The sequence below is a fragment of the Fundulus heteroclitus genome, chromosome 1, assembly GCF_011125445.2.
Source record: "Fundulus heteroclitus isolate FHET01 chromosome 1, MU-UCD_Fhet_4.1, whole genome shotgun sequence".
NCBI classification, from domain to species: Eukaryota; Metazoa; Chordata; class Actinopteri; order Cyprinodontiformes; family Fundulidae; genus Fundulus; species Fundulus heteroclitus.
In genome coordinates this window covers 5,456,837-5,476,870 of record NC_046361.1, presented here as the reverse complement: position 1 = coordinate 5,476,870, position 20,034 = coordinate 5,456,837, and positions in this window count along the sequence as shown.

Sequence of the window (20,034 nt, the reverse complement as noted above, 5' to 3'; positions counted from 1 at the left end):
GTGATTCATGGGAAAGAGGAAGGCTGCAGCATGCACAGGTTACCGGTCCATCCTAGGGCAGTATAAAGTTATACAAAAACAACCAAGTTGTCGGTTGAAATCTCAGCTATATTCTTTCTGTGTTGAGTTTGCATGTTCCCCTTGTGCACGCGTGATTAAACACTAAGATGTGATCCCTACCCACAGCCATGTGTGTTGGGTTAACAGGAGACTTGTGTTCTGTGTATCCAGGGGATACTTCTCCACCGTTATGCAGCTGATGTTCAGATTTACCTGTTTTTAAAACCAGGTAACGGTCACATACAAAACTCCCTCCTGGAGGGTGATTCTGCTGTAAAACTGTGGGTAGACCAAAATTTCCTGTTTTTTAAATGAACAAAAGGTCGATTTTATTTTGTTCGGTGAAAATGTCCCTGCTGACGTCAGTGATCTGAACTTTTAAATTTAGTGACGCTATTAAAAAAGAACTGCTGGTGATTCTTGAGAAGGAGTTTAAATGCAGTTAAGCTGATTCAAGGTTTCACCACTTTTGTCTTTCAGCTAAAGTTAGGCCTTTTTTAAACCGATGATCTTGTGAAGGCACTACACGCTTTTATTAGCTCAAGAATTGATTACTGTAACACTCTTTATGAGGGTGTCTTCACACTGTTCTCCAAAACGTAGAACAGTGTGAAATCTCTCATAGATGTTTCTATGTTTTTTTTTACTCTTCTATTTTCCAATCGTGTTTGCAATTAATTAACAGTAAAATGAAAGGAAAAATATAACAGGCTTCAATTGGTCCAAAATGCTCCTGCACATCTTTTAACAGACGTGTTCAGGAGCGAGCACGTCACCTTCCCTCCACTGGCAGCCTGTCGGTTTTACAATCGGTTTTAAACTTTTTATTATTTGTTTTCAAAGCTCTTAGTGGTCTGGCCTCACCCTTCATTTCTGATTTATTGGGTTTCTGCATTCGTGGTATAGATCCATGAGGTCCTCCTTTTCTGTAATGTTCAGAGAACTAAATATGAACATCAGTGGCGGCTCCCACACTGGAATTCAATCAATGTCCTGGGTCTCTTTAAATCCTAAAATAATTATTCAGGAAGGCTTTTTATGCTCAGTAGCATTGTGACATTTCATTCCAGATTTTAAACTTTTAGCCGTCTTTTATGTTGCCCTGTGATGGGTTTACCCGTCTCTCTTCTAACGCCTACTGGTGATAGGTACCAAGCCCCCCCCCCCCCCCCCCCCCTTCCTGCACGCATAAGCAGGTGCAGAAAATGGATGGATGGTCTTTTATCTGTTTTTGAATGATTATAATTTTATTGTAAATCACTTTGGCCTTCTGGTGGGCTGTATATATAAAATAATAAATGAGAATGAATGTCCTGTATTGAAACAAAAAAGCTCACAAACAAAAATCAGTGCTGCTCGTGCAGCAGGATAACCTGCTACAGCAGGCGTGCTATAAAAGGTCAATGAAAACTGACAAAAAGCAGGATTCAGTGCGACAATGTTGTGTTTGAACGCATTTTAAAATGTAAATCCTCTTATTTGATGCAGGGTGAAAACTGGGCGATTCTATAACATTTAGAAACTCCAGTTGTCCATTCTGATGTCGTTACCATCTGGATTTAAGATATTTTTTGTTGTAAATTCAGAATATGACATTACGAAGCTTACGGTGTCTTGCAAAAGTATTCCTGCACTTTTATTTTTACATTGTCTCGTGTTAAAACTAGTGTTGCACCGATACCAGTATCGGCCGGGGCGCCGATACCGCACTAAAATGGTGGTATCGGTATCGGCAAGTACCAACAAATAGGTCACAGATACCATTTTTGTTCGTATGTCACTTGATCGCAGCCTTCTCTTTCCCGACACTCACTAGTTCTACTGGATTCACTTTGTATTAGTCTTTTTCCTGCTTTAATAAGGTAGCAGCTTGACAAAGCCATGATGGCAATTATTTTACATCCAAGTAGTATGCTGTTCTTCATATATACACACACATAAATTTCAAAGTAATGGTATCGGTATGGTATCGGTATCGGCCGATACTGCACAGCCAGGTATCGGGTATCGGTTTCGGGGCCAAAAAATGGCATCGGCGCAACACTAGTTACAACTACAAAGTGGGCAATACTTTTGAATTAGGCCCCCTTTACTCTGACACCCCTAAATAAAGTCCAGTGCAACCAAATGGCTTCAGAAGTTACTGGACTGGTAAATTTGGTCCGTCTGTGTGCTGTTTAACCTCAGTGTTGACCCAGATGTTCTGTTCTCAGAGATACGTTAGAGAACATTAGCAAAGAAGCAGTCCTACGCTGCAGCAATACAAGCAATCTTTTCAAACACCTTAAGTAATTTCACCCACAGAATTATGCTGAAGCAGAAGCAAAACAAAGGGATGCCTGGTTCTGCTTGAGGTTTTCCCTCCTGTTAAAGGGGAGTTTTCCTCTCCACTGTCGCTTCATGCATGCTCAGTATGAGGGATTGCTGCAAAGTTATCAACAAGGCAGACGACTGTCCACTGTGGCTCTACGCTCTTTCAGGAGGAGTGAATGCTGCTTGGAGAGACTTGATGCAACCTGCTGGGTTTCCTTAGAGAGGAAACTTTTGACCAATCTGTCTGGATGATTTGATTGAATTTGACTCAAAGTAAAATGCTTCGAGATGACATGTTCCATTAAATTAAATTAATTTTTATTTATATGGCACCTATTCACAACATGTCATCTCAATACACTTTACAAAAGTCAAATTCAATCAAATCCAATTCACTAAGAGCGCCAATTCATAACACACGTTGTGAATTGGCGCTACATAAATACTATTTAATTAAATTGAAAGTCTGAGACTGTTTCCCCCAAATCTTCCAAACAGAGTAGTTTGGTGGACAGTTTTACACAAATATTGTAGCAAAAAATCTAATTTGAGCCCTACGATGCACATTTCAGGTTAGCTTCTGTCTTTTTTTTAACTTGGAATACATTTCACTCTGGGCTGTCTTACAATTGCAGAACACTTGTGATTTTGTTTATTTACTTTAACTGTGATGCTGAATATTTGTTGCAATCAACATAGTTTGATTATAGAAATTATACAATTGACATTTGAGTCAATATGTTCAAATACAGTTTACATGTAATCTTTATTACACATGGTTGGTTTGGATGCAGTACATTAACATTGATTTTCAAAATTTGTGGTAGGTATTAAATAGTATATTAAGACAACAAAATATTAGTTGAATAGTTATTGGTAATGGTATTGACATCAATTTATTTTGCCCAAAAAGTATTCATATCGTATTGAATCCAAAAAATGTGGTACCGCCCATGCCTACTGTTTAATGAAGATCCATTATTACATCCCAGAAACGGCAGAGCTGTCCAATTGCAAAAAGCAATCCACACCAATCAGCCAATAAGAATTTAGCAATTCTCATAAATCTAGTCCCTCAGGCATGACAATTCTGAATCAAAATGCATTCTTTTCCTTTGATCAACTTCTTGTTTTTGTCTCTTTTTGAACACAGAAGAATAAGTCAGTGTGCTGCTACAGGTGACACGTTCTGTAAATGCACTTGCGTGAACCAGTAGACGAGGAACCCTGCAGCGTTTATTGTAAAGCAGTTTCAGAAAAAGCAGCACCATCAGGTTTCCCATTACGTGACAGCTTGGAATGCATTATCTCTTTGCTGTGTGAAATGTCACAGAATTACCTCTGGAAATTCAAACTAATGGTGACATTTAGTTACGATTCCTTGCATAGCTTCATCCAGTTGAACACAGTGTTCAAGGAAAGACTCAACTTTTTTTGTTCTTAATGTCGGCCATGAAATCAGGCAGACCTTTTCCTGTCTTGAGTCACTTAAGATTATCAAAATCATTTCCATTGTGTTAGTACCAGAACAATGATAGAAAGCTTTTTTGTTAAATTCTCCAAAACCAGATGTTGAGATTCACTGTGGTTGCTGTCCCTTTAAATAAAAACCTGTGAAAGCCCAGATCCTGATGTCATTGCTTTTTAAGCATCTGATTAACTTGAGGCACACAGGCGAATCATTTTAACTCAACATCCCAAAGTCTTAATGAGTGACATTATTAAAAGAAAATGCAATAAACAACATGGTAAGCACATCATTCAGGAATTAGAGGGGGTCTGCATCCCAGAGATGAACATGGTTTGGTGCAAAATGTGTGGATAAACTCTGGAACAAAAGCCCAAAGACTCTATGAAGCTGGTAAGAGAGACATTTTAAATAGTGAAACTAATTCTCAATGAACAAGGACCCTTACAGAGGAAATAGCCTCCAAAGGCAACATGTGGAAATATTAAATAAATAAATAAATAAATAAGAGATCTACAAGACATCAGCCAGGAAGTACATTCTCGGGCGCTAACTGGTCTTCCAAAAGAACAATGACCCTATGCACACCGCCAAATCCGTTACATCGTGGCTTAAGGACACCAAAGTCAGTGTTTTGGAATGGCTTTAGCACAAAGTCCTGATCTCTGAAACCTAGTGGGCATGGCAAAAAAATAAAAATAAAATAAAAGCTGAGTTTTCACAAGGTTCCCCAACAAACCAGACTTAGAAAGGTTCCGTCAGGAGGAATGGGCCAAAATTCCAGCAAACTACTGTGAGAAGCTTGTGGAAGGATACCTAATGTATAGAAACGTCTGAATTTAAAGGAGGTAATAATAAAATCAATTCTCCCTCATTATTCTGGCATTAAGCACATAAAAAGCATTTTTGGGATTCATCAGCTGGCATAAAACAGAAAACTTTAGTCTGACTGTCACTCAGTAGAAAAAAGTCAAACCGTGCTTTTGTAGATTAAACATCTGGCTGTGTTTGCGCTCAGATCAATCAGCGTTCTTATGAACAGCTCCTTTTTTTTTGTTATTCTGTTGTGTAAAAGGACAGCTCCAACAGCTGAGGCTAAGCCTCTGCAGGGTAATAAGCCAGTTACACAAGCGTTGGCCCAGTTAGCCGGTGACCTGTCTCCCTTAAGTGTAACTAGACGGCGTGTGGCTTAGCTTGTCCAACAGACAGAGGAAGAGAGCCAGGATGTGGGACGCAGCAGGATGGAAGTGGGTCACAGTCGCCCTGCCCTCGTCGCTGCTCCAGCTCTGCAGAGAGGAAGAGAGGGGAGCGACGACGTCAGCAAGATTCCGATATCTCGGTGTGTGAGAGTGTGCTTAATCAATGTCAGCTTCTCGTAAAAAGCAACACATGGTGTGTGTGTGTGCGTTCATCCTGTGGCTCCGCATAAGGAGACACAGCGACGGCGTTGAGCGCCCCACCACTTCACCCCCCTGCTATTTTCTGCCACATCCTATGAACAGAGAATTGCTGGAAGTAAAAGTACAACTGTCACTGGTGGCAGCGTCTGCCTCCCGGTTCTCCGTGTGCCTCTGACCGCAACGGCCCGTTGCCAAATTTGGTAACATTGTTCTCAGTGAATGGCAGAAAAACATCAATGACTACATCCAGCTGTCGGCAACCTTTACCTCCAGGTCTGCGGGCCCAAAATGTGCTGCTTTTACTTCCTGTGTGCAGCAATTCTGGGCCGGGGACAAACTGAGAAGTAGAACTATTCTTCTTATGCATACAGTGCCTTGTTAAGTAATTATACCCCTTTGACCTTTTGTCCTCATTTAGCCCCATTACACCACCAAACTTCAATGTATTTTATTGGGACTCTACGAGAGACAAAAAAGTTGCATATAATTGTAAAGTGGAAAGGATTCATGGTGCTAAGAATGTTTTTTACTGATCAAACCTATGGGGTATTTACTCTGACACCCCTTAGTACTATGCAGCGTACCCTGGATCTGTTTAGGGGATTTCATGATTCGGCAGGCCTGGGTGTGGAACTGTTAACGTGATTACCCACTTAATTCTTGATTTATCAAGGAGATGGCAGATTACTGTCTAGCTTTTCTCAAATTTAAACCATCCCTTGAAAGCTGCATTTTGTTTCTAATCATGCTTGTCTGTTTTTATTTTTTTTTTTGTTGGATGATCTTAAACATTTTTAATTATGGCAAAACAACAACAGAGGACATCTTTATTGAGGGGAAAATACCTTTCCATGGCACTGTATATATGTATGCATTGTGAGGACAGAGAACAAAAAAGGTAAAAGATGAAATAACAATTTAGCAATGCAAATTGGACAACAGTGATGGTTGTCTATCTCTATATTTCTGTGAAAATATTGAACAAGAAAAATAAACTGATTTGAAATGGTTTAAATCGGTTTTAAACACATAGGTATTAAAGGGTTTTTTATGCGTTCTAAATAAAAGAAAGAATCGAAGGTATGAATTGTCTCCATGCCGAACTGAGCAGCGTTTTGGCCCATAAAATACAAAACATCTTGTAATTTTATTTATTTTTGCACGTGCGACATTTCTCACGTAACTCACTGCTGCAGGGTGTACTTTCAACATTCCTCGTCTCCAGAGGACCAGTTCTAATGGGAACTCTGTTGATGACTGCGGCTCTGTCACATTCCTGCTTGTGTGCTTCGGTTCGTGCCGCCCTGCCTTCTGAACTCGTACATTTTGCCTGTCATAATTACACATTTTGTGATTTTCTGCGAGTCACGCTGAGCGTTGTGAGGGAATCTTCGCTTGCCGCTTGTCGTGATGAAACGTAGCGCAGCAAAAGGTGCAAGGTAACGCTATGTTTCGTTGCAACATAACAGGACTTTCTTGCATTTCGTGTCTTTTGACGCAACATAGTGTGACAAGAGGAAAACCTGAACCATTTCCTTTACTGGAACTCAAATAGTTTGGTATGCTTGAAAAAAAAAAAAAAAAAAACACTTCAAAATGTTATAGAGGGTAAAAATGACATGCAGTATTAGGACCATAAATAAAACTGCTCTGGTTTAAAACCACTCAATCCAGCACCCAGTGCTACAAAGTCCTTTTGTCTTCTGGCTATAGAAAATTCTGCAGGAGTTTAGAACTTGTGAAATCAGGTTCTGTTCAAACCACATAAACAGAGAATATCTGACCTGCAGTCATGGTTTCTTGGCATCGGTAAGAAACCTGGGGACTCGTGTATAAAGCACGCCGATGCACAAAAAAACCTGCAGCGCAATGTTTAACCTACAACTCAGGATGTATAAAAATGGATGTTCTGGGAAAGAATCCTCCCAAACGTTTTGAATTGACAATAACAAAGCACTAAAACTCACTCAAAAACACTGAAATATAACTCCATTTATCTGTATTTAACTCAAAGAGCATCAAACCTGTAGTTTTTTCTTGTGTTTGACCTATCATGATATAAATTGGTATGGACGACAACAACCTGACACACCTCAAAAATTATGGAAACAGCCACAATCAAATTTAAACTGTAAATGTTCCACTGTTTGTTTGTTTTTCACATGTGAATGTTAATGTGCATCGGTCTGTGCGCGTAGGGGATAAAATACATGTGAGTCATCTATTGGGCTCTTTCAATCTCACAAAAAAAAAGAAAACATGGTCGGATTAGCAGATTAACTCACAACAAGTCGTGGGTTTCGATCCCTAAAGTGGAAACAATCACACGCCAATAAATAGCTGCATAACGTTGTGTGTAAATGTAGAACTGTGGCAGCTTCGGCACTGCTGGAGGACATTGCGGATGGAGGAATGCGGAGGTAATGTGTTTTCAGAGATCCTGCTGCCACATCCCGAATTTCCTCGTTGTGGGAGACAATAAAAGTACTTCTATGATGATGAGTGGCTTATTGGCTGGTTTAGATTGCCCAGGGCAATTATTTCTGACCTGGCCTCAGCGTTACAGAAGGAAACCAGGAACAACAGACTGACAGGTGGAGAATTTCACAGTCATCCCTGAGCTGTCCTAAACCAGCTGTATTGGACGGACGCATCCATATGTTGTTCACATACATAAATTGTCTTATGGATAAACCTTACATACACAAGCGCACGCTCACAAACACCTACAGATGCTTGGATTCAGGTCCTTACAGATTCACTTCTATACAGAAAACCCTATGATTAGTTTTGGCTGTCACTTTATACATTTTGTATTAAATAATACTACATATTTTTCAGTGATGTTATCATAGGCGTTGGTTGTTTGTGCCTGTGATCCTTTTTTTTTTGGTTAGTTTTGCTGTTCTTTTTTTTATCTCTCACTGCAGGTGTAGAAGCAGACTCTGAGGATGTTATCTTGTACCCCCTTTTTCCTCTGCTCTATTTTTGTCACTTTATCTTGATTTTATCGGTTTACCTCATCTTTTTCACTTCCTTTCCTTCTCTTTTACTTTTCTGTTTCTGAGTCCATTGAACTTGAAATAATCCCAAAATAATATTCAATAAAGTTTTGTGTGTGCCTACCAGATTATTGTACAGGTTTACATATGTACTTAGGGGCATAGAGAGGGTGGTCCAAAATACATGTGCACACTTTTGGATTTATCAAGGCAACATATCCTGTGACACGTCGGCACACAATTTCATACACCTGATGGGTTTTGTACGCCGCAAGTTTCAAAATTCCTCGCCACCACCGACTTTTAGCGTGAATGCTCCACACTCTTTTAGGCATGAGGCCCCCCAGTCCCAGTTGTTGAAGCTAATGGCTATTCCGACAGAGAAAAAGAACACGGTGGACCTCTGCTGAACTACAACAACCCCGGTCTCAGAAACGTGACAAAGGTTTATGTGAGCTTTGTGACACATCAAACCGCCATCCCATTTCTATTGGCTGCTTACTTACACAGAAGCCAGTAGTCGCATTTCCATCAACTTTTTTTAATGCGCATTTTAATATATTGCATAGCAAAATTTTTATTAACTCACAAAATTTCGCAAAAACTTTGTTACTCTTGCTTGAAGTGGTTTTTGACTTTTTTCACACATCTGACTTGAATTTTTTCGTTTTGCAACATTTCAAAGTTTGCATGAGAACTGGATGGAAACACGGCTAATGATCGTAGGTAGGAAGTGGTGTGCCACCAATTATCTTCCTGAGTGAAACACGTGCTCAGAACGGATTTTCAGTAAGAGAAATTGTCTGCTGAAAAGACCGTTCACTGGTTTGTACACTGCCTTATTTTCTAAAAGACAGTAACACTAACAGGGAGCTCTGTGATGCACTGACACTTCTCTGCGTCTGTGAGCTCCAGCCACTTAGACCAAATTCACACTGTTTTTGTTTTTGAACCACAGTGTTCACCGTAAAAATGTCCATCCTGTTTAACCTGAAGTAGAAAAAGAAAAGAACTGAAAAAAATAAAACAAAAGGGATTTTTCACCTGGATATCAGTGCTCTCCCTTTTCTTTATCTGCCGTGTGTTTGGCACCACCCTCTGAACCTTTAACTTTTAAAATAAACTGTCCTTTAATCAAGCAGTCAGCCAAAACATTATATTTATTTTTGTATTGTATATTTTTATATTAACTTTTTATTCCCAGCTCTTAATCAGAATAAATAAACTTTTTATGAATACCGGTATTATAAAATGGTGTGCTTAATATCTGCTGAATATTATCTTGACTCTGCTGAGCATAACCATCACCACACAGAGTAGCAATGGACTCTGACTCTGAAATCCACTTATTATGTAATCCATGCTAACTTATCCTTACAACTGTGAACCTTGGCGTACCGCTCACAGGGTCGTGTCTGCAAAGCAAACGTGACCCTGAAAGGGAAACTGTAAGAGTCAGTCAAGAGATATTTAAGGGGAGGAATCTTCCTATTAGTCACATTCAGACATACAGCTGCTTTATTTCCAGTTTCCTTTTTACACTTTCATGCCATTAATGACCCCTTTGGCAGATGTTTTTAAATGACTGTTTTGATGAATAATAAAAAAAACCCCTCTTTCCTGTAAAATCATCATCATCATTTCTGGTCAATCCGCTGCTTGATTTATCTTTAATCAGTCTGTTTGTTGCTGTTCTGGGTTTCTGTTTGCATTCCAGCCTAAAACATCTGATAGCGCTGTCTGGATACAGTCGTCTATCAAGAGTCAAGAGTCAACACACAGCTTCAGATATTACAGCTAGAACCCTGAATAGGCTCGAAATCTGGGTTTGGTCATGCACTCAGGCCTGAACCTTCAAAAACACATGAAGACAAAGTCGGGCTTCTACCACCTGAAGAATATTTCCAGGGTTACAGGACTAATCCTTAGATAGGACATTTTTTTGACCAATCTGTATAATCCGATTGAATGCCTTGTGATTACATGTTTCATGAATTGGCGCTATATAAATAAAATTTTATGTCTCTGCAGAATATTGAAAAACTAATCCATGCAAAAGGTAGCACCTTTAAAAAGTCAGCAAGGCCTCAGTGATTGTACTGAAACATAATTTCTCCCACAGGGGACAATAAAGCAATTTAATTCAATGTGTTTATCTTCAGTTGAATTGATTGCTGCAAAGGTGTCCTCAGAGGTCTGTCAAAAAAGTTGATCATACAGCTGCAAGAACGCTGCTGCCCAAGTCCTCACTAAGACTATGAAAGTAGAGCACATTAGCCCAGTTCTAAAGTCCTTACACTGGCTCCCTGGATCTCAGAGAATATACTTTAAAATACTTCTGTTAGTCTAGGCTTAGCTCCTAAATACATCACAGACTTGTTACTCTATCAGTATTGCAGACCACTCAGGTCTCCTAGTTCAAATCTACTCTGCATCCCCAGAATCAGAACCAAAAACACAGAGAAGAAGCATTTAGGTTTTATGCTCCAATAATCTGGAACAAAGTCCCAGAAGACTGTAAAAGTGTTCCTTATAATCAAGGTTAAAACGGCCATTTGTTCAGAGTTATATTTCACTATTCTATTGAAACGATTAAGTGAAACATTGATTACAGTCCGTAGTCCAACTTTTCTGTACTTTCCATTGTCATGTCATTGCAATCTACTTTTTAATGTGTTTTCTTTCTCACGTTTTCACCATCTAAAGAACTTTGAATTGTCTCCCTCCTGACCTGTGCTGTACAAATAAACTCGCCTTGCCTTCCCTTGCCCTGCTCTGTGTGTGGATAACATTGCTGGGCATGTTTGCCCGGTCTGAAGGTGATAATCACCTCCTAGTGTGTCAGCACTCTGTAATGTTCATGTCCTTCCTCCCGTTCTGAAGGATTCCAGGAACACTCGAGAGAATGACAGACGCTGTCATTACTGAGGAGCTCCCGTGACTCCTATGCACATTCCAGCCATGACACAAGCTTTGTCCACCTGAACGGGCTTTGGGGAAGCAAAGATGTTCCTCTGCCCTCACATACGCCTCAAACATAAAACAGCCCACAGGAAGAGTCGAGGTCGGTTCCTGTTTTTGTACCTTGTCCAGTTCTACATTACTGTAAACTGCAGATCTCTTAATCCCCAGTTTCCTCTCCTGAAAACGACCCATTCACAAACAGTTCCTTGGAAAGTTCACGGAGGACGTTCAGGGGGAGCTTTATATAACTGATGGTCAGCGTCTACTGACAGTCCGTCCATACTCAGCAGGTTGCTGTCAGCCAGAAAGGCCGTTTGAGCAGCAGCGGGTCAGCAGGAAATTCATCACATTGTTTCATTTACAGCTAGGAAGTTTAAAGCAGGAACAAAAGCAGCAGTGAGAATGCAAAGCAGGAAAAATAAGACTGGTTGTTTTTTGGGTTTCCAGGCTGCACGTTCATTCAAGCCATTAAGATTCTGACTAAAAGGCAAAAAACATTCAGAGAGTGGTCTCTAATGGAGAAGGAGTTTTTAACCCATGTTCTGCTCAGCAGGTATTAGGTTGTCAAAACATCCAATATTCTATATAATTGTATAAATGTATTTTATAAATTTACTCATTTGAGTCAAAACTGATATAAACTGAGCCATTCGGCTCTTACCAATACGGCACGCTACAGAAACATTCTGCCTCCCCTGCCTGCATCTCACCTGAACGTTCATGGCTGAGAATCAACTAGAATCAAAACTCCTCTAACATGGCAAGGAGGTCTGGAGTGGAGCTTTTATAGAAATCTTTGTTTGGAAAGGTCAAAGTAAAAGGTTTGTTTGGAGACATTTTGCCAATGAGGCAGACGAGCGGGAAAAGCCAAGGGATGTTGATAAGCCCTGATGCTAGCTAGCTAGGTGCGCTACAGCTAGCTACAAAGTCAAGTAACACTACAAATCTGCCGAGGCATCCTAAAGACCGACAATCAATAAAGCTGCCAGTTTATGCCGGACAACATAAGTTCATATACTTTATTTGAATATTAGCAACTTGTATGTTATTATTTAATGCATATTATTATAACTTTTGTCTGTATGCGCTGAGCCTGTGAAATTTAGTCAAAATATTTGTTTTTTGCCCAAAATCTTGGCCATTAAAGCTGATTCTGATTCGAATTACTAATAGCCCCACTAGCTTGACCCCCTGGCGGGTACAAATTGAGACACGGCCAGTACAACACAACCAGTAGCTGCCGGCTCCATTCCTACCTGAAACATCTGGGTGTGAAAAAACTTTTACTGCAAAGGTCTATTACTCCTATGTTTAGCGCTTTTGGAATTTGTAGCTTCAGAAAAAAATACAATGAGTAACGTCAAAGAACAGGTTAAACCTTCGACACGTTAACAAACAATCGTTTATTCAAGAAGCCAAGAAATTTCGGTCTTAAAACAGTTTTATGTTTTTTTTTTTTTTGTCCTGAACAGCCAGAAGGTAACTGAAAAACCTACAGAACCCAAAATAGCATATCCTGGTTAGTCAACAGAGAACGTATTGTGCAAATTTACCAGAAACTGAACCGACACAGCGGCTGACAGGAGGGGACAACCAGGTCAACTGTCCCAGGTGGAGGGACGGGTTCATCCATTGACCACTTCCTTGTTAAGACTTTCAAAAAGCCTTATCGTATCGCTTGTTGAAGTGGACGTTTTGTCCGCTTTGTTGCTACACAGGAAATCAACACTTAGAAGTTAATTGTGTTTTCTGGGGGGGTTGCTGAGGTGTCTGCTAATTTGTTTGCACCAATTAGGACAACAAAAGAATTTTAATTTATTTTACAGAACTTTGTCTTCAAAAATGTTTTTCCATTTATTGTCTATACCCTCTTTTTCCCTGTCAGAGTCACCATCTCCAGTAATGGTACACTCCGGACCAGGCACCAGTCCATCACAGGGCAATGCAGAAAGACACAGGACAAACAGCCATGTATACCCTCACTCATTCCCAAAGGGGAAATTAGAGAACCCAGTTACCATGACATGCAGGGCTACAGACTGTGGGAGTACCCGGAGAGAACAAATGCATGGACCAGGAGAACATGCAAGCACTATTCACAAAGGCCCTGGCCAGAATTTGAATTCAGGAAACCCTTTGAGTCATTTAATATTTTGTGCACTTGCTCAGTGCACATTGGTCAGTAAATAGATGGCACACAAAAAAACAACATAACTGCCAGACCAAAGAGTAAGACAGAGAAAAAACATCTCTCCATATTGTTTACTCCTATTTATTTGTTAAATAATGCAAAATAAAAAAAATTCTAGCTTCATATAGAACCATGAAAATCAGGTTGTTAACACTGAGGTCTGGACAATTTAAAAGATATACGTACGTGCTCTGGTGGCTGATGGGTGATGTGCTTAGCTGGTAGATGGGGCCCAATTTCAAATTGGGACCCCACTCACAGTTTTCTACCGTTTCTGCTTGTCAGTGAAATTATCGCGAGTTCAAGTTAACTTGGAGGAAAATCTGGTGTTTTTTCACGAAGAAATTATGGACGAAATGAGGTTTCAGTGTTAAACAGGCTGATAGATGAGGCATTCAGAAATTCAAACCTATTCATTCATTTTTAGACTACTTTCATTGAGAATGCTGTGGTTTTATACGTTGTGTTACTTCTGTGTGAGCCCAAGAGGGAAGTTTGCATCCTCTAACTGAGCATCACAGAAAAGCCAACATGGAATATGTCCCTAAAGTTTAGGCCACGATGGATCAGGAAAATAACCACAGAAATAAAAATGAAATCCTGGTAGAATTATGTTTAGTTCAATTGTACATAGCAGTGAGACTATAACAAACGTAAAATGATTGCCCCGTTGCCTTTTTGTCATTTTCTTCCTTGAGGTAATACATTATCTCACACCAGAAGGTTGAAAGAAGATGTGTTACTTCCTCTAGTGTCTGAGAAAGGTCAGCCCAGTTCTGTGGAAATATGTTCTAAATAAAATAACAAAAATAAGAGAAAATAAGAGAAACATAAAGAGTTACAGCTGCAGAAAAGGTCACCAGTTTCAAATGCAAGAGCTTCCTTCCAGTTAAATGAAAACTGGAACTCGTGTTAAAGAAAAAAAAAATTCACAGCCCCCATAACACAAGCTCATTGTGCTATAACGTCCATCCATCCAATGTGTGTATCCTGCTGGTGCCTGTCTCCTGTAGCAGTCACTGGGTCGCCAGTCCATCCCTGTTAACTTCAACAATTAAGACAAATGTTATACAGATAAATCTGAGATCTTCTTCCTAAAACCATCTTCTGCTTATATTGTAGTGTCTAGAGTTAATATGTAAAAAGTGCCAAATTGTTCAAGCGGGCAGATGAAAGACCTAACAAAAACAACAGAAAGGCGTTCTATTGCAACGTTCCATTGCCCTCGCACATAAAACCCGGATCCCGGAGTTATGACTCACCGCAGAATAACTGTGTTTTGGCTACGGCTCAGAAAACAGGGATGTGGCATGCCTGAGTGCCAGCATCACCACTTTCAGTGGGAATAAATGCGGTAGTGTTCTACTTTACTTCTTCATCAGAATATATACTTTTTTTAAAGTATATTTTGCAGGGATTTTGAAATGTTAATTCTGTCATTTTTATTATTTATATAATTTGAATTTACCTTTATAGTTCAAATTTATATGAAACATCCAAAGGTCCAAATATGCAAGTTTTATTTATTTATTTTTTACAAAGAAAAATGTGATGTTAACCATGCCCACAGTGGTCCACAGTGGTGGAACCTACACTTTGTCTTTTTCTTCTGAGGGTGTTTTACATTTGAAGTTCTTCTCTGAGAATGCCCATTCTTAATTTTTCTTTAAGTCAGTGTATATTTTCGTATTCTGAGCCGGTGTTTCGCCAAAAATATCATTATAGTTATATAATGACAATAAAGACTCTTGATTTATTTATATATATATATATATATATATATATATATATATATATATATATATATATAAACAGGTCACATTAAAAAGATTAATTACGCTCAGCGATTGTTCTGTAACAATTTTGCATCATAGGTTTCCACTTACAGCTATTGAAAACATGACATTTAATATTAGAATATTACATCAGACCGCAAAAGTTAAAAAAAATTTAATATAGAAGCGTTGACTTAATGAACATTATTTTTAACCCCTGCTTAAAGGTCCTTATTTGAAAAAGGAAAATAGGAAACATTTTAATTGAAGCACACTTGAGGATTTTATTTTGTAGCCTTCTCCTGATTGAGTCCATCCATCATCACTTGTCTGTGCAGGGTTGCTGATGGGCTGGTGAATATCTCCATCTGTCATTGGATTAGAGGCAGTATACACCCTGAACACACAGGACAAACTACCACACACACACACACGCATTCATACATAAGGGCAATTTGAAAAGACCAATGAACCTATGAGAAGAGGCCGGAGTACCCAGAGAGAACCCATGCATGCACGAGGAGAGCATGCAAAAAGATCCCAGGCTGGGATTTGAACCCAAGACCGTCTTGCTGCAAGACAACAGTACTGCACCACTATTCAGCCTGGATTGATTCTTTTGTAGCATACAATCTTTGTTATCCTTCTTAACGTTTTTTGCAAGCAGTTGCTTTAGCTGAACGATGCAAATCAGCAACCATTCAGAAAAATCCCATTGGGGCAGCTGAGCCTTAAATACGGGTGAAGCAGACGCTCTGTAACTGATGGCAGGTGTGTGCCCAGGAAGAGTCATTGCTGGAAATGAGCCAATGGGTGCTTGAAAAAAGTAGCCTATTCATTTAAGGGTATGCACAGCAATGTGAGGAGGGTATAGCAGCTAAAAACAAGTTTTGTGATTATTTGTCACAAAACTGTTGCCTTAACAGAAGTGTTTGACTTTTTTTTGCCTCCACTGTGTGTGTGCTGATTGAACATGATTTGAACGTATTTAGTTTGCTTTAGTTTCAGTTGAAACCATACACAAACCGATTTGAACCAATGCCAGTTTCCACCTTGTACGTGCTTCAGAGACGCTATAACCGTTGACAGGGAGAGCATGGGAATGACATCCTCTGGAATTGCGGGATTCCTAGGAAAAGAAAGCGATAGGCCGCTCGTTTCTCATGTTTTCGTTTACTCTCCAACAAGATGGCACCTGCCTGTGACTTTCTCTGTAATTCACGAAGGGATTATGACGCACTTGCTCATGTAAACCTGTTTATTGCACCTGTATCTCCCACCTTTTTTTTTTTTTTTGCTCACTGCGTTGTTAATCATAAATCAAGAATACATCACCACCGGTTTGACAATCAACAACACACTAGTTTAAAAAGCTCCGGCTCATCATCCGTCTTTCCCAACTAGCTCATCTTCAAACATTTGTGATCATTGCCCCTGCAGGCTGCTGTTGTAGACAGAAGTGCGAGCGTTGCCAAATCAGTGTTCTTTATTGGCTTTTCAGGAATGAGGAAGTGTGTGAGGCAGCATCTTTACGGGAAGCCGGCCAGGCTGGGAGGGAGGGGTGAGTGAACGTGGGCGGGGAGGTTATGACAAGTATTTGTTAAGACACACAGGAAGCGCCGGACAAAGAGAGAAAAAAAAAAACATTCAAAGGTGGAAAGATTTAATTACATTTGAGCCGGGCTAATCACATTTCTGATCTTGCCGTTGGTCTCTGCGTAACCGCCCAGCCCACTCATCATCATCGTTGTTGCTACTTGCAAGCTCTTGGCGAAGCAATAAAACTTCTTATTGTGAAAGGAATTCTATTTGGCAAAAGCGTGGATTTTACGGAGTGTGAATTATTGTAGCTCGAGGCAATAATACACTGTGTTCTCTTTCCTGATGCGATCAAAAGAAAACCTGCTCCACTTTTCAGCAGGACGGCCACGTAGAAAAACGACAATGCCAGATCGTAGTTCACCAAAAAGAGCGCGTGTTTGGATCCAGTTATTGATCTGTGTCCGTTTCCTCTTGCTGCCGTCCTCGCCTTGATGTCATGACGCCTGGACTTTTCTTTCAGGTCCAGGTCCTGTCTTGCAGGGACTGTTTCTCGCAGGATGACAGGGAGTGGGAGAGGGCTAACGCGTTTCGGCTAACAGGTCGTGGCAGCAGCCAGCAGGGCGCGTGATGCGGTGAGTCAGACCGGGAGGAATGTGGCACTCCCACAGCATCTAGCATGGTTCTCACAGAGGGATGGACAGTGAGGTCTGATCCTTACCATATTCCTCTTCCTAATCCCACCAGGATTAACACCTGATTCCTGACTGTGTTCCAAAAATCCTCCCATTAAAAAAAATGAACCGACTTGACCTTACAGGTTATTGACTATCCCTAAGATGACCGGCTTGGTAGAAGGAGGACCCAAGTGTATTCAAGACTAAAAGGTGATATTTAATGAGGATTACAATTTACAAACAGAACACAGGAAAGGCAGGATACGGCGCTCGGGTGGGGAAACCAGCTGCATGAACTTGGAGGTTTCTAGTTATGAAGTGGAAAAAGGATACATGATTTCTGGGATAATTTTATCAAATCTGAAAAGTGTGGCAAGCCTGTATATTTATCCAGTCCCCCACAATGCTGCACTGCATCCCTGTCTCTGTCACATGAGCAAACAAATACCTCATGGCCAGCCTCATCCCCGAAACATGTACACAAACGGCAACGAGAAATAGAGAAATATCGATCATTAATATCAGCTCAGTTGTAATTATCGGACCGATACCGACATGGTAAAGAAAAAATGCTGAAAATTATCTGACATGCATGTTGCAATGTTAATGCTGAGCTATATTTGCCCAAAACAGCTGGTCATCAGTCAGATTGGATGGAAATGTTTTTACTTTCGTTATGAACGGAAACGTCTGGACCCAGAATTCGAACCAGACAAGCAGGACGTATGTTTAAGAAGGTTTACCTCTGGACAGGTAGTGATTTGGAAACGGGATGACAGGCTGGTTGTGAAAAGTACAGAGCAAGACAAAGTTCGTGATCGATTACAGTTCCAGGTCACAAACCGGGTAATCAGAATAGCTGGACAGTCCAGAGCAGAATCCGGGTTCAGAGTCGAGACACAGATCCGGGTCCGATACACAAGCAGGCTCACAAGGCTAGACGAGGCCGTCAGGTAGCAGGTCCGGTTCGGTACACGAGCAGGCAAGGTAAACAGACAGGGATCAGGCAAGCTCAGATAGTCCAGGTATAGACTCAGGTCAGGCAACACAGGAAAGCAGTCAGAATCAGGCTGGAAAAACAGGTAAACAGGAACCAGGCTGGCTCAGATGTCTAGAGGCAAATCGGGTCGGTATCTACAGGCAATCAGGAAAAAGACGCTGGATATTAATCACCAACTGGCTCATAATGATCTGGCTCCAAACAGAAGAATGAGGCAGGTATAAATAGAGGACTAGACAGGTGACCAGAGTTAAGCACTAATAGCGGGTGACAGGTGACGGGAGGTGAACAGAGCTAACTGAATAACTGGTTGGTGAAACAGGTTAAATAAAACACAGTTTAAGAATAAATCAACACAAAACCAAACTATGATAGAAACGTAAACCGTGACAACTTTAGCCACAGATTTGCAATTGGATTAAGGTTAGGACTATGACCGGGCCATTCTAACGCATTACAATACTTAACAATTGTATAAACAATTAAACAATTGACATAAACAATTGCATTGTACTTCCAGGTGTAGCTAAGAGTCATTGTCCTGCTAGAGCATAAACCTTAGTCCCAATCTCAAGAAAGTAAACTATAGTAAAACTTTATAGAACACATTTAAAGATATAAAAGTGCTTTACAATAAACCAGTACAACAGACCAAGAGCTAACAATAATAACAAGAGAAAATAATATAAAGAGGATTTCTTTTTAATTAACTGGGTTTTAAAAGAGTTAAAGATTCCATTAATCCCAAGTTTGTTCTTTGATTCTGTTGCAGTTATATCAGATAGGTACTAATGGATGATGCTGCCATGTTTCACAATGGGGTTCATAAATTTAGTTTTAAGCTTACACTTTTTACATACAGGTTTCATATGATCAGAGCGTATTTTTCAGCATCTGCTCTATCCTCCACATCAGTGAAGAATAGAGCTTCAGCCCCCCCCCCCCCCCCCCCCCCCACAAACTTCTCTTTTCAGCTGATGGATTGCTTTGCAGTGTTCAAAGCTTTTATAACCCAACCCCGCTGTAAAACGTCTCTCTTCAACTTCTCTGATTGTAAATTAGGGCATTTCTAAATGCAGCTAGTTTAGATTTCGCAATATTCTTCAATCTGAAAATGTCTGAAAACTAAGAGAAAAATAAATGTTTAAAAGAAATTCCAATAGCCTGTCTACAACATTTAGAAAAAACATAATCATTGAATTAATTCACTTACTGCACAATGAACAATGGCAGATTTAAAACTACTTCTCAACCTTTTGTTACCAGTGTAAGGTCAATAGACATTTGCTCATAAAGCCAAGAGACTCAAGATGAGCTAAAAACAACCAGCCCGAATGCCGAACAAAACCTTTTTCGGGTAATTCTGTCCGGAACTACTTATTCAAACACCCTTAACCTTCCCTTCCCATAACCTTTCAGTTTCAAGGATCTGCTGCCTCCCCCTTTCTGCAGCCTATCAGCTGCTCAGGGAACCATCACAGAGAAAGTCAGGGTCACCCCTGGTGCAGACAAGTTACTCCCACTACCCTGGAAACCCAGCAAGCATCCTGGAGACAAACACAGAGCCGCTGAGTAACCACGGTCAGGTTTTGGACTCCCACAGTTCCCAGCCAGGCCTGGGAAAAATACTCACTGAAAAAAACCA